This window comes from Hipposideros armiger, unplaced genomic scaffold (assembly GCF_001890085.2).
Source record: "Hipposideros armiger isolate ML-2016 unplaced genomic scaffold, ASM189008v1 scaffold_366, whole genome shotgun sequence".
Lineage (NCBI taxonomy): Eukaryota > Metazoa > Chordata > Mammalia > Chiroptera > Hipposideridae > Hipposideros > Hipposideros armiger.
Window position 1 is genome coordinate 1,346,999 of NW_017731716.1, and position 13,059 is coordinate 1,360,057.

Consider the following 13,059-nt stretch of genomic DNA (forward strand, 5'->3'; position numbering starts at 1 on the left):
CACACACACACACACACACACACACTACTTGAGGCCCTTCCTATTTTCCAGGACTTCTCGTTTAATCATTTTTAAAAAATATTTGGTCAATTTTCTCTTCACTAGTTAACTGGCTGTTTCTGACAGAATCTCATTTATCAAAATATGTGATTTGAACAGTTTTCTAATATTCTTTATTTGTTTGGCTTTAAACATTTTTCTGTTACCGAAATTATCAAACCTTTACAAAGGAGAAAATAATATAATGAACTCCATGTACCCATCACCTGTCTTCAGCATTTATCGACTTGATGGCCTATCGTGTTCCTTTCACTAACACTCTACCATTATTTTTGAAGCACATTACTTCATAAGTGCTTCTAGTGTGAAGTTCTAAGGGAAAAGGAATTAAACCAAAAAAATCAATACCATTATCAAATTTTTAAAAATGAGCAATAATCCATTATCAGATTGATCAACCTCATGAAGTGTTACTTCTTTGCAAAATTTGTAATTTTGCTTCTGAGTTTCAATTTCATTTGCATTGTTTTGTCAAAGGTTTACCACAAACAGACCTCATGAATAGAGGTAAAAAAAAAAATAGTTCAGGGCCGACCAGTGGGGCATTGGTTAAAAGTTGGCTTGGGACGCCAGCTCTGAGCAGCAGGGCCCCAGTTCAGCTCCCACATGTGGGCCGGTGATGCTGCACACTCTACAGCTAAGATGGTGAACAACAAACAGCTCGACCTGGAGCTGGGCTGCCATGAGTCACTGGCGACGGTGTAGGCTGCAGTGGGGCTGGCCGGCAACTGGAGTGAGCTTTCGTGAGCTGCCTTGAGTGGCCATCCAATGGCCGGCAAGGGACTGCCTCACTCGAGAAGAGCGCAATGATAACACCAACATGGGCCAGTGAAGCGATGTCCTCTACAACTAGACTGAAGAACAAAAAGACAGCAACTTGTCTGTTCCCCTTCCCCGATTCTCCAACTCTGTTTACTCCCTCAATTCCCCAATAAAATCTTTAAAAAAAAATAGCTCATTAATAAGCACTTTTATATTATGACATTCACCATTCTTATCTTATCCCTCTTAACTTTGGAGATACAGAATCAACCTTGTAACAAGAACTCCCTTGAATTGTCTCATTAAAAAAACAAAGACACAGGGCCGGCTGAGTGGCTCAGTTGGTTAAGAGCTCGCTCAAGAGTTTGAGCTCTGAGCAACAGTGGTTCGAGTCAGCCTGAGCTGAGCAGCGGTGAGCTGCCAACAGGTGGCGGGATGGCTCAGCTAAAAAAAAACAAAAACAAAAAAAAAACAAAACAAAAAAAAAAACAAAGACACTGATTCATAAGTTAAGACAAAACTGGATACAAAGTGGTAAAGGCAGGAGCCTTTGAATAAAATGTTTTCTGAGTGCCTTATATTGCTAGGCACTTTTTGGCACTTGGGATGTCAGTGAAAGATTTCTGCCCTCTGGGGAAGTTCCAGTGTATGCTTTATTTTAGTGCACATTTTCGTTCATTTAGGATAAATGAGGGAAGATGTGTAACTCCATCAAGAAATTTGGGGAAAGAAAATAATGAATTATAAGCGAATTACTTAAAAAAAAAATCTTACTGACCAACGTGTTTGTTTTTTTTTTAAGATTTTTATTGGGGAATTGGAGGAGGGGAACAGTGCTGGGGAATCAGGGGAAAGGAAACAGACAAGTTGCTGTCATTTTGTTCTTCAGTGTAGTTGTGGAGGACGTCGCTTCACTGGCTCATGTTGATATTAGCATTGCGCTCTTCCCGGGTGAGACAGATTGGTTGCTGGTCTCTGGAGTGCCGCTCACAGCGGCTCTTGGCAGGTCACACCGGCTGCCAGCCACACGTAGTAGCTTATGGCAGCCCACTGCAGCAGGGGCTGCAGCCTACGCCGTTGGCGACTCACGACAGTCCAGCTCCAAGTCGAGTTGTTGTTCAGCATCTTACCTGTAGAGGGTAGTGTCACTGGCCCTCATGTGGGATGCGAACCGGGGCCCTGCTGCTCACATCTGGCGTTCCAAACCTCTTAACCAACGCACCACTTGGCTGGCCCTGACCAATGTGTTTTTAATCATCCTACATTGAGGCACTGAGAAAGGCAGTTCGAAAAAAAAATTAGCAAAATAGTACCATTAATAATTCTGAGATCTGAATGTATTGTTTAAAAACAATTTTTCCAAGTGGCCTTGCAGTGTTGTAAACTAAAATTGTCTTTGAAATACATGTTCTTAATTGAAGCGAAATGGAAGCAAATTCTTGTTTTTTTAAGGAATGCTTATTTACTAGTAATTAAGCACACTTCTAAACCTGTCTTATTGTGGAACCTGGGAGTTAACATTTTTTGTTAGTGAGACTCATTTCTAGTGAACCCCCCCACCTTTAATACAAAATCCAAATCTGTTTCCCTTTAACTTTTGTAGAAAATTAGATCAGAATCTCATTCATACTGTAAACAGCAAACTGAGAACACAGCAATAAAAGCAACAGAATCTCATTCATACTGTAAAAAGCAAACTGAGAACACAGCAATAAAAGCAACAGCGAGCAAACAACAAAAAAACATCTACAGTCATTGAGCTCATCACCACTGGTATGTTAAAAGCAGCACATACTATAAATATTCTCATTTGGAATCTTGAGGTTGGCTACTTCCATATTTGGCTTATGCTCAGCATTTCTTCCCTTTTAGTGTAGTCAGTCTCTCTTAATCCCTTGTTCATGCTTTTGTATTCTTTGTGTATATATCTTCCCTCTGCTGTGATCTTTCTTGAGGCCAGTGTCTTCCATATTTATCTCTCCTTCCCTCCACTCCCAGCATTTAGTAGTGTTGTATACATTCACAGGTACTCAGTGATGTTAGAATCAACTCATTTTTGTTCTCTGAAAACTAAAGCATTATGTAATTTTAAGGAGTTGTTACTTTTACAGTCAAATAGAGAAAACAAATCTAGAATGAGATCTATTTTAATACTGGGTTCAAAAGAAAGTATATATTTAACCACAGAAGTGGTGGGAAGCATTTTGGTTAAGGAAGATGTTGTGTTTTGTAACCCAAAGAGGTGGCGGTGGGGGTAAGGGGGGAGGCAAGGTCAAGAAAGTTAGAGAAGAAAGCAGATTATATTGGTTGCATCAGGGAGTTTGACCAAGACTTTTATTTAAAGATCTATGATAATTGTATGGTTAAATAGTATTGAAAATGTGTAGTTAGATGAATCATAAAATTTTGATAGTGGTCGTTACCTTTTAATGCTAATTTGGCTGGTTTTAAAATAATATCTAGACCCTAAATTTTAGTGTTTAAAAGTATAATAAAGGCTTTTTCCCCTCAGAAAAAACCCCATTGCAGCTGTGAAATGGGTTTGAGAGCAGTATTGTAGTTTAACTAAGTTGGAGATTGCTTAAGAATTGTTAAAAATGCTTTGTGATCTTCTGTATGGAATGTGTTTGTAATCTTTGGGCTGTTAAGTGGATATTTTACTTTCTGACAATTTTCTTTTTTAAGCAAAGGATGAATTAGAAGTTTTTAAGAACAGGAAATTTTATGAAGGTAGGCTTTTGCATGTAAGTTTTTATATTTTGGGCAAATTCCTTAGGAGTTTAGCTGGGATAGTTTGGGTTCTGAGGGAAGGTAGGTTACTCCCCAGAGATCCCAATAAATAAAAAATGTTGTCAGATTGCTGTCAACATATAACAAATGGGGTCCCTATTTTGTATATGGCAGGAGAAAAGTTACCATTTAACAAATTCAGGAATGGTTTAAATATGTAATTTTTCAAAGAATTCATTAATTTAGCAGAGAAGTATCTTAAGACTTACACTTTGTGTTTTTTTGTTTTTGTTGTTGTTGGGGGGGCTCAAAATTTTCATCTATATGTTCATTTTTAAGTGTTTTTACAAAATTTTTCAAATTGTGGGTTGTAACCAAAGGGTTGTGAAATCATTTAGTAGGTTTTGACCAGGTTTTGTGTGGTGTTTTTTTTTTTTTTTATTGGGGAATTGGGGGAGGGAACAGTGTTGGGGAATCAGGGAATGGGAACAGACAAGTTGCTGTCCTTTTTTTCGTCAGTCTAGTTGTGGAGGACGTCGCTTCCCTGGCCCATGTTGGTATTGTGATCATTGCAGTCTTCCCGGTGAGGCAGATGGGTCACTGGCCATTGGACAGCAGCTCACAGTGGCTCCCGGCCACTTATGCTGGCTGCCGGCCACTCATGGTAGCTTACAGCAGCACACTGCAGCAAGGGCTGCAGCCTATTCCATTGCTGGCGACTCATGACAGCTCCAGCTCCAGGTCGAGCTGCTGCTCACCATCTTAGCTATAGAGGGCGCAGCGTCACTGGCCCTCATGTGGGATCCGAACCAGGGCCCTGCTGCTCAGAGCTGGCTCCCCAAGCCAACTCTTAACCAACGAGCCACTTGGCTGGCCCACCAGTTTTTGTTTTGGGGGAGTGTTTTAGTTGGTTGGTGAACTAAATTAGAATTATCAGAGTGAATTCGAAAGTAATGAAGGGAAATGTTCATGACTTTTTTGTTTTAGTTATATATGTGTGTATACTGGGTTATGTATTTATTGCTATGGGTTTTGACCCCCCCCCCCAAAAAAAAAGCTAAATTTACAGGTTTTCTGTACCTCAGATCATATAATCAACACCTATTTATTGAGCTGTAAAGATCACCCAGTGAAAATTGAAAGTTGCAACAGTTTAAAAATATCGGTAACCTGAGGGATCTTTTAAGAGGGTATTATTAGGTTGTTAAATAAGTGGTATAGATAACTACCTACCATATGTTGAGGGCTCAGAAGGTCTCAGAATGTGCCAGTACTTTGCTAAGGGCTTTACATTCATGATTTCGTTTAATTTTCATAAACAACCCTGTGGCTGTTTATTATCCCAATTTTTCCACTGAAGCAATGAGAGCTAGTGAGGTTATGTCACAGTAGATTTGCCTGATGACCGCAGGGCTTAACCACGTGTCCAGAGGAAGGAGGCTCCCTGGGCTATGTAGCCTGGGAAGACTACCCCAGGAAGGAGAACCGCAGCTGAGTCTCGGTAGGATTGGTTAGTTAAGGAGGAAGCCATTTATGTGGGGGAACAGAGATATGAGCACATTGACCATACAGCTGTTAAAGTGTGTCCTCAGAGCATTATATTGAAATAATGTTACCTGTCTCCCTCTGTATGCTCCAGGGCCATTTGTTACTTATTTTTATGTTTCCATTGCCTGTTGCCATGCCTGGCTCTTACATGACTGACACTCAATAAAGCTTTTCAAGAAATTAATGCCCCTTATATATCTATGCCTCAAAAGAGAAACAGCTGGGAAAATTTGAACAGAGGAATCGTTATTAGGTGTTAGTAGTGAATGCCTTTACTATTACTCTAGAAATTGTCATTTCCATTTTAATCAGTCATAAAGAATGTAACGCTGAAATACAATATGCCGAAACCTCCAAGTGAGTGTTGTGGTGGACGGGGATAAAGAGAAATGGATACCTCAGATCTCCTTGCCCATATTGAACCTTCCATCAGAAATATTGTACTTGGTAAAGATTATAGACCTGTTTTTTAGCATGTTTTGGAAACCTACTCTTAATGTTTTAAAGCCAATTTGCTTAATTTGGTCAACTATTTCTTGTTAGTTTAAAGGGTTTTTTTCTTTTTAAAAAGAGAATTAGCCCTGGTGAGCTGTAGTTACATAAGCCCAGTGTATTCCTCAAGATCTACTTGTATATTCAGTAAGTAGAAAAAACGTTTCTCAGAATGCCTACTTTATTTCATTTATGGTTAGAGCCGAGTGTTAAATGGGTGTTGTAGAGGTGCCAATAAGTATCTTTCATTCCTCGAAAGAAGTATAATAACATATACATACATAACTATAATATGCGATCCAGTGTAAAAAGTACTCAGTTTTGGTACAAGTTGCTGTGAAGGGGCAAAGAGGACAGACAGCATTTTTGGTTGGGAGTGAAGGAAGACTTCACGAAGGAGAGAAGTCTTAAAGGCTAGGTAGGTTTCTAAGGATATGAACAAATAATTCACAACAAAATGATTATATAGTAGCAAACATTTTAAGGCATGTTTTGCTGCATAATTAAAGAAATATAAATTGAAACAAATTGTGATAGTATTATATATATATATATATATATATATATATTTTTTTTTTTAGCTGAGCCATCCCGCCACCTGTCGAGCTCACGGCTGCTCAGCTCGGGCTGACTCGAACCACTGTTGCTCAGAGCTCAAACTCTTGAGCGAGCTCTTAACCAACTGAGCCACTCAGCCGGCCCGATAGTATTATATTTTTAATGATTTAAATAGATTTTTGAAAGCATGTATTGTGCCCTAGTCAGTCTGCAAAGGGGCAGTGGTTCTCCAACGTGGTGGGACATCTGGGAAACTGATAACAAACAGCTGGTGCCTGGAGCCCCATTCTAGAACAATCAAATTAGAATGCCTTTCATGTATATTAACCGATTACCCATCACATAGCCTTCTGATGACACACAGTTTTTACAAATACACAGAAGATTAAATGACTTGCTCAAGGGATTAACATAGAGCAGTTTTGAATTCTCAGCAAATTTGTAGAACCATGTTCTTCCTGCTTGCTTGGCTACTGTGTTGAAATCAATAATTTGTCCATCCAGTGATTATAATGTTGGGAGTTACAAAGCAAGCTATTAATAGAATGGCAACATAAGACATTTTCCACTTTAGATAACACCTAACTTGCCTTTGTTCCATATCAGCAGTCCCTTGGAATTAATATCCTTTATTGTTGTTTGTGATAGTGTATCCCCTTTCTTGATTCTCAGCTTGACCTCTTTGGGAGGGAAATGGGAGAATAAGGAACATTGTCTTAGCATGTCTTCTTGCCACAGAAGTACACTGTTCTTTCTCTGTTCCCTACCTAGAGATGTCTCCTGTGCCACTTCCCACCTCTTTCCCCAAATGGCTCAGGTTGTCTTGACCTTGGGTTGCCTATTCAGAGTGATGACAGCTTTCTTAATCTTTTAAGATTCAGTTCCATGATCATTTATAGATGGAGAAACTTTAGTTATAAAAAAAAAAAAGAATCACAAAACTCTTATTTAAATAATTTATTTACCCCTTCTGCATATTTAGTTTTCCTGCTGTGTGCCTCTTCACATCCAATTGTGGTGAGTTCTTGGCCTAAAGATATATTTGAATCATACTCTTGTCCCATTCATGTCAGTTGCTCTAAAAATACATTTTGAATAAACAGGTAATTGAAAAGAGAAGGAAAGGTGGGTTTATGAGGAAGCCCTTCATTTTGTCTGTTTCCTCACTGTTTCTAGCAGTGAGAAGCTGTATCTGCATTTTTAATATAATGTGTAATGACAAAGGACTTAGTCCTGGAATAAAGTCAAAGAAATTCATTCCTGATCCTCTAGTTTTTTCTGCTAATTTTGCCTTTAAAAATTATTTTTTAAATTTGGTGACACCTTAGGAACAGAGAAAAGACTGGAACTGATATAGCTTCAGCAAAGTGTGTGGTTTATTGTTTGTTTTTTGGTAGGAGGACTTGAAGTTACTGTCTAAAATAAAAATTTGGAGTTGTTCAGGGATATCAATGGTCATGGTAGTATTCCTTGCGAGAAAATATTTGTCATTTAGCCCTAGCTGCCAGGCATTAAGACACATAAAATAAAATAAAAATCCGTGTCTCAACATTTATTCAAATACTTTACATTTTAGTACAGTTTTGTTTTAAAATGTAATTCCTGCCTATTTCTTTTAGAGAAATTTCTGATTAATCTTTTTGTTGGTATTATGAATAAATAGAACAGTTTTCCTTCAACCACCATGTTTTTTTATCTGGATCCCACACAGGAAGGCTGCTGCTTTTAAAAACATTCTGCAGATTTTCTAGTCTAAGGGTTGTGTTTTGTTTTTTTTTTTAGTTGGTGGTTTCACATGTTTTAGGTATAATCGTAGCATTGACACCATACTATTCTACCTTTCCATTATCCTTGTTTCCTAGTTTATTCTTTAATCTAGATTCAAAATAATGCTAAACAATAACAGTAAGAATAGTCATTATTGTCCTGAATCGGATTTTAAAGGAAGTGCCTCTTGGAGGGGGAATGCCTTAAGTCTGATATTAGCTGTTAAGACTCATGTGTATGTTTTTAAATGCTTTGCTTTTGTTTTTTATACTTTGATATTTTCTAATTTACGTTTTATTATAATCAGCCTATTTGGCTAGAATAATCCTACATGTTAGAATTAAGTGAAGTTTCCTTTGTGGCCTAGTTATGACCAGGTGTTCTATATACAGAAGATTGAAAAGGGCATAGTTTCTGTAAGCTCACAATATTTGTGTCTTTTAAAGTCAGTTTTATTAATTATATAATTCTGATTACCTTTAATTGAAGTCAGATGGAAATGTTAAAGACACACAGTAATTGAATTTGTTGCTCTTGTTAACACATAGAGTTTCATCTTCTTTTTTAAGACTGTAATAGGTAGTGGTATCAGGAGATGCATGATCCCTGGCTCTGTTTTTGTGAGGTTAGCAGTCATCCTGCATCTAGTAGAGATTGCAAAATGGTGATACCCTTTCGTCCTTATTAGCTTGTGTTGACTAAAGAACTTCTCCTCACCAACTATTTATTTATACTGAGGTATAATTTCTATCTGAGCAGCAGGATAGGTTGCTTGATGGTTCTCTTTATTTACCAGTTTTTAAGGTAATGATTTAGTTCCCTGGCATTCTTCAAAGGTTAGGGTCTGTGAGGTTTTCTTTTGTTTGTATTGATGTTTTTCAGTATCATTATGAATATAATGGATTTAGACATCCATTGCAGTTAATACTGTGATTCACACTTGTTATTTTTGGCTAGTGATAGCCATACCAGTTGACTCCTGCTCTTTCAAATAGGACTTAGAAGTCATTGATAAGGAATATTTTTATCAAGATAATAGAAATGTGGAAATATTGATTACCTGATTTTAAACATTACGACAAAATTGATATGAAATGTTTTTACATGTTAATTTTAATTATAAAAATAATGCCTGTTTACCTTAGAAAAGTTTGAATAAACAAAGGTACATAGAATAACATGAAAACCACTCAGTTTACCACCCAGAGGTAACATTTTATTGTGTTTGCTTCATCTTTTAATCTTAATGCATGATTATATATTTTTATTTAGTTGCAGTCATATTGTATATGTTTTTTATCCTGCTTTTTTATATGATATGCCGTTTCTCATCCACTAAGAAATTCTCTGAAAACATAAATTTAAATAAGTTCATTATAGTCTAAATGCATAAGTTACAATTTAACAAACCATTCTCTTATATTAAACTTATTATTTTTTTTTTCAGGAAATTTTTGTTATTGCAAAAGTGCATTGAAAACCTTTCTGGTATTTTGACTTTGATATTCTGAATTTTAGGACCTATTGCTAGATGTGGGATTTAAGAAAAATGATCCACAAATACTTTTAAGTGTTTTCAATGAAAATACTTAAATTTATTCTGGTTTTTAAATTTTCAAGTTAAAATTCCATTTTTTGTCTTCTGAATAGAACTACCCAAAATAAAGCATTTACTTAAGGTTAAATATCATTGCTAAGTGTCTTCTGTGTTTTATAATTATAGTCTTAATATTCCTCTGAAATACTGTTAATTTTACTTTATTGATGGATATAAGATGGATTAGAAACCCGTTGCTTGCCTTGAAGAAAAATAACATGAATGACAAAGCTTGTATTGAAAAACCAACATTTTTAGCCTCTGGCCAAGCTCTGATTCTTTGTTCATTTCAATAGTGTTGAATAATTTTATATTTTACTTTAAATTTACTTGTAATGTACAGGAACCTATCTTTAACATGTATAGTAGAAAAAGCCTTGACAGTATTGTATGTTTTCTTAAGTCATTACTGTCCCTGGTATTCCACTGTCTTTCTTGAGATTAAAAATTAAAACATTTGATTAATACGCCATAAGGTTGTAAGGAGGAAGCAGTTGAAAGATTCTTTTGTGTTATCTTTTACTGTTTTTTTTTTTTTACTCCTCTGTGGGAGGATGGAACATAATGACCTGTCATCTATATATTCTGGATAGTTTAAGAAATATTCAATTCGAAAGTTCAGTCATAACTGTTACCACGGTTTTCAAGTATTTTAGACATCTTGTAGTAATTCTTAGTCCTAAAATTTAATGTGAAAATTAATTGGAAAAGGGAATGGGCCACCTCTAAATGTGGTCTAAAGTAGGATTTTTGAGTATAAATGTACAGGAAAACCTTCTGGAGTAATTTTTTTAAAAAAAAAGAAGATTCTTACTCTCCACTATAAGTACTTTGTTTTTAAATTTCTTTTCTTTTCTTTTTTAACAGCTTTAGGGGCTACCAGTTAGTTAGCTCAGTTGTTAGAGCATGGTGCTGATAACACCAAGGTTGCCGGCTCTATCCCTGCATGGGCCACTGTGAGCTGCGCCCTCCCTAAAAGAGTCAACTATGCCTTTGTAGCGTGAAAACAGTGTGTAACCAATGACCATGGCTGTTCCCAATGAAAACAAACAAACCGCTTTATTTATTGTATGTAACACTCAATATTTTTGATGGACTAGGTTTAAGATGGAGCCAAGGAACATGCATTTTAAAGTCTAATGTGTAATAGACATTTACTAGGGTGATGTCAAGCAGTTTTTCCAGAGTGGCTGTACACTTTATATACCCACATTAACATATGAAAGGTCCAGTTGCTCCACATTCTCACTCAAACTGGGTATTGTTAACACTTAAATTTTAGCCAGTCTGGTGAGTGTGAAGTGGGACCTTATTGTGGTTTTAATTTGCTTTCACGGATTAATAATAATGTTGAGTATCTTCTCATGCTTATTAGTCACCTGGATATTGTCTTTTAAGAAGCGCCTTGAGTCTTTTGCCCGTTTTTCATTGGGTGTGTCTTTTTCTTATTGATTTGAAGGTGTGCTTACATAATTTGGATGTGCGTTCGTTGTCAGATATATGTATTCCAAATATCTGACTGAGCCTTTCATTTTTAATGGTGCTTTATTGTGAATAGAAGTTCTTAATTTTAATGAAGACCAGTTATTTTCTTCTTTAGTACTTTTTGTTCTCTTCAGTAGAAATCTTGGACTGCATTTTGAGAAATGTGAAAGCAGAACCGCTTACTGGTGGGCAAGAGCTGTTTGCTGGTTGACAGGGAGAAATAAAAGGTTTCTCAGCAATTCCCCTAAAATCTCTAGTTTTGTCGGCAGTTCTAGCTCTTCTAGGAATCTCCCTGTTGGTCTCTTATCATTAGCACTAAATTGAGGGCTCTGTGACTTTTATGTCTGATGTTAAGCACACAGTTCTCTTTCTATTGTAGTAAAAGCAACAGGCTGTAGTTGTTATTTCAGTGGCTTTAAAGCAGCATTTATCCATAGAAGTATCTTAGTGAAAAGGGAGGAGAGAGTGTGTACAACCCCAGGGCATCTGGAGTCCTGGTAAGGCCGAAAGTCTCCACTGAAAAGCAAGGAATGCGTCTTTGAACTTTTCTGTTTTATCTTTTAAGTGTGTACCGTTTTTTAGGGATACAGTTGGTTTTCATTTGAAAGTGCCATTTAAAAGATTCTAGCTTTTAATTCTAAGTTTAGAGTGCAATTGAGGGAGGCTTCTGGAGGCTGTATCATGTTTATTCAGCCGCTTGAAGAACCTAGGGCAGCCCTGGGCTTAAGGTCTCTGTTTGTTTTCACTAATCCCTTGGCATTACCAGCCCAGAGTTGTCAAGAAACGTGCACAGTAATTACTGGCAGAGGCAGAACAACATCTTGGGTCTCATTGCCTCCCATACTGTCCTGTCACATAGTACTAAGATGTAATCGTGGGGTTATACCTTGAAGCTACAGAAAAGAGCTAAATAAATACATAACAGTCTGAGCAAAAGAAAAAGAGTGCTGAGAGTGGACCAAGAATTTTGAAAATTTCTGGAAAAAGACAAGCAATTAGATATCCTAATTTTAGAAGTTAAACATAAGGTTAATTTGATCTTAGCTGTTGGGGAAGTGCTAAAAGATAAGAAATATCTTTTGTGTTGATTTATGTATTAATTGTAAAGTGGTCTTCCTCAAAGGAGTTTATTGTTTTAAGTATCCAGTAATTTGTTCTAAGTAAGCTTTGGTTACTTAAGTTTTAGTTACTTCTGAATTCTTAAATATGTTAGAATGATTAGTCACTCTTGCTTTTTTGGAACACCATTTCTTTAAATTTGCTTATAGTTGATGCTTGTGATTACATTAGTTCTCTAAAGTTAAAAAATTGAAAATATAATTTTGAGACAAAACACTACATTACTTTTGATACTAACTTAATTTTATTATAATTATGACTTAACTCTTGTAAACATGGTACAGGTTATGTATCTTGCTGCGTCGTTTCAGGATTCTAAGTAAGCCATATGCGTTCTTCAAAGATTTCTTGTGGTTAAAACAGATACAAACACATATCTGTACTCTTCTGTTCTCCTTTCTTATTTAGTTATGTTGTGATATGCTGTTATTAAGTAATTTCATGGAGTTATAAGTAGATTGTTATCTTGAGTGAGCACTCCCTTGCTTAAAACAGGAAAAGAGGCAGAGGAATTCTTCAGGTTACTTAAGATGAAAGGCCAGTTAGAACCCTACAACTGTAAGACAGCAGTGTTTTCATTGGTCATTAAATGTTAATGAGAATTCAGTTATCATTGATAAGCTTTTTGTTAATAAAATACTTCCTTGGTAATCTCTGAATTAAAATACAGAATAATTCTTTCCTGCATAATGATGCGCGGATATCAAATGCTTGACATTAAAGCCATTTGAAATTAAGGTTGTTACAATACATATTTTTTTTTATTGTGGTAAGAAACACAAATTTACCCTCTTAAATTTTAAGGGCACAGTACAATACTGTTAACTGTGTGTATATTGTTGTACAGTGGATCTCTTGAACTGTTTTCATCTTGCATGACTGAAACTCTATGCCTATTGAAAAACTCCGTTTCTCCTTCCACCCCAGCCCTTGGCAACCAC

The 13,059-nt window shown here is 36.4% G+C and overlaps 1 protein-coding gene across 1 annotated transcript in view; it reads left to right on the forward strand.

Moving 5' to 3' along the window:
* PSME4 (proteasome activator subunit 4) overlaps positions 1–13,059 on the forward strand; it is a 91,462-nt gene that overhangs the window by 4,563 nt on the left and 73,840 nt on the right. The gene's annotated exons all lie outside the window — the stretch shown is intronic.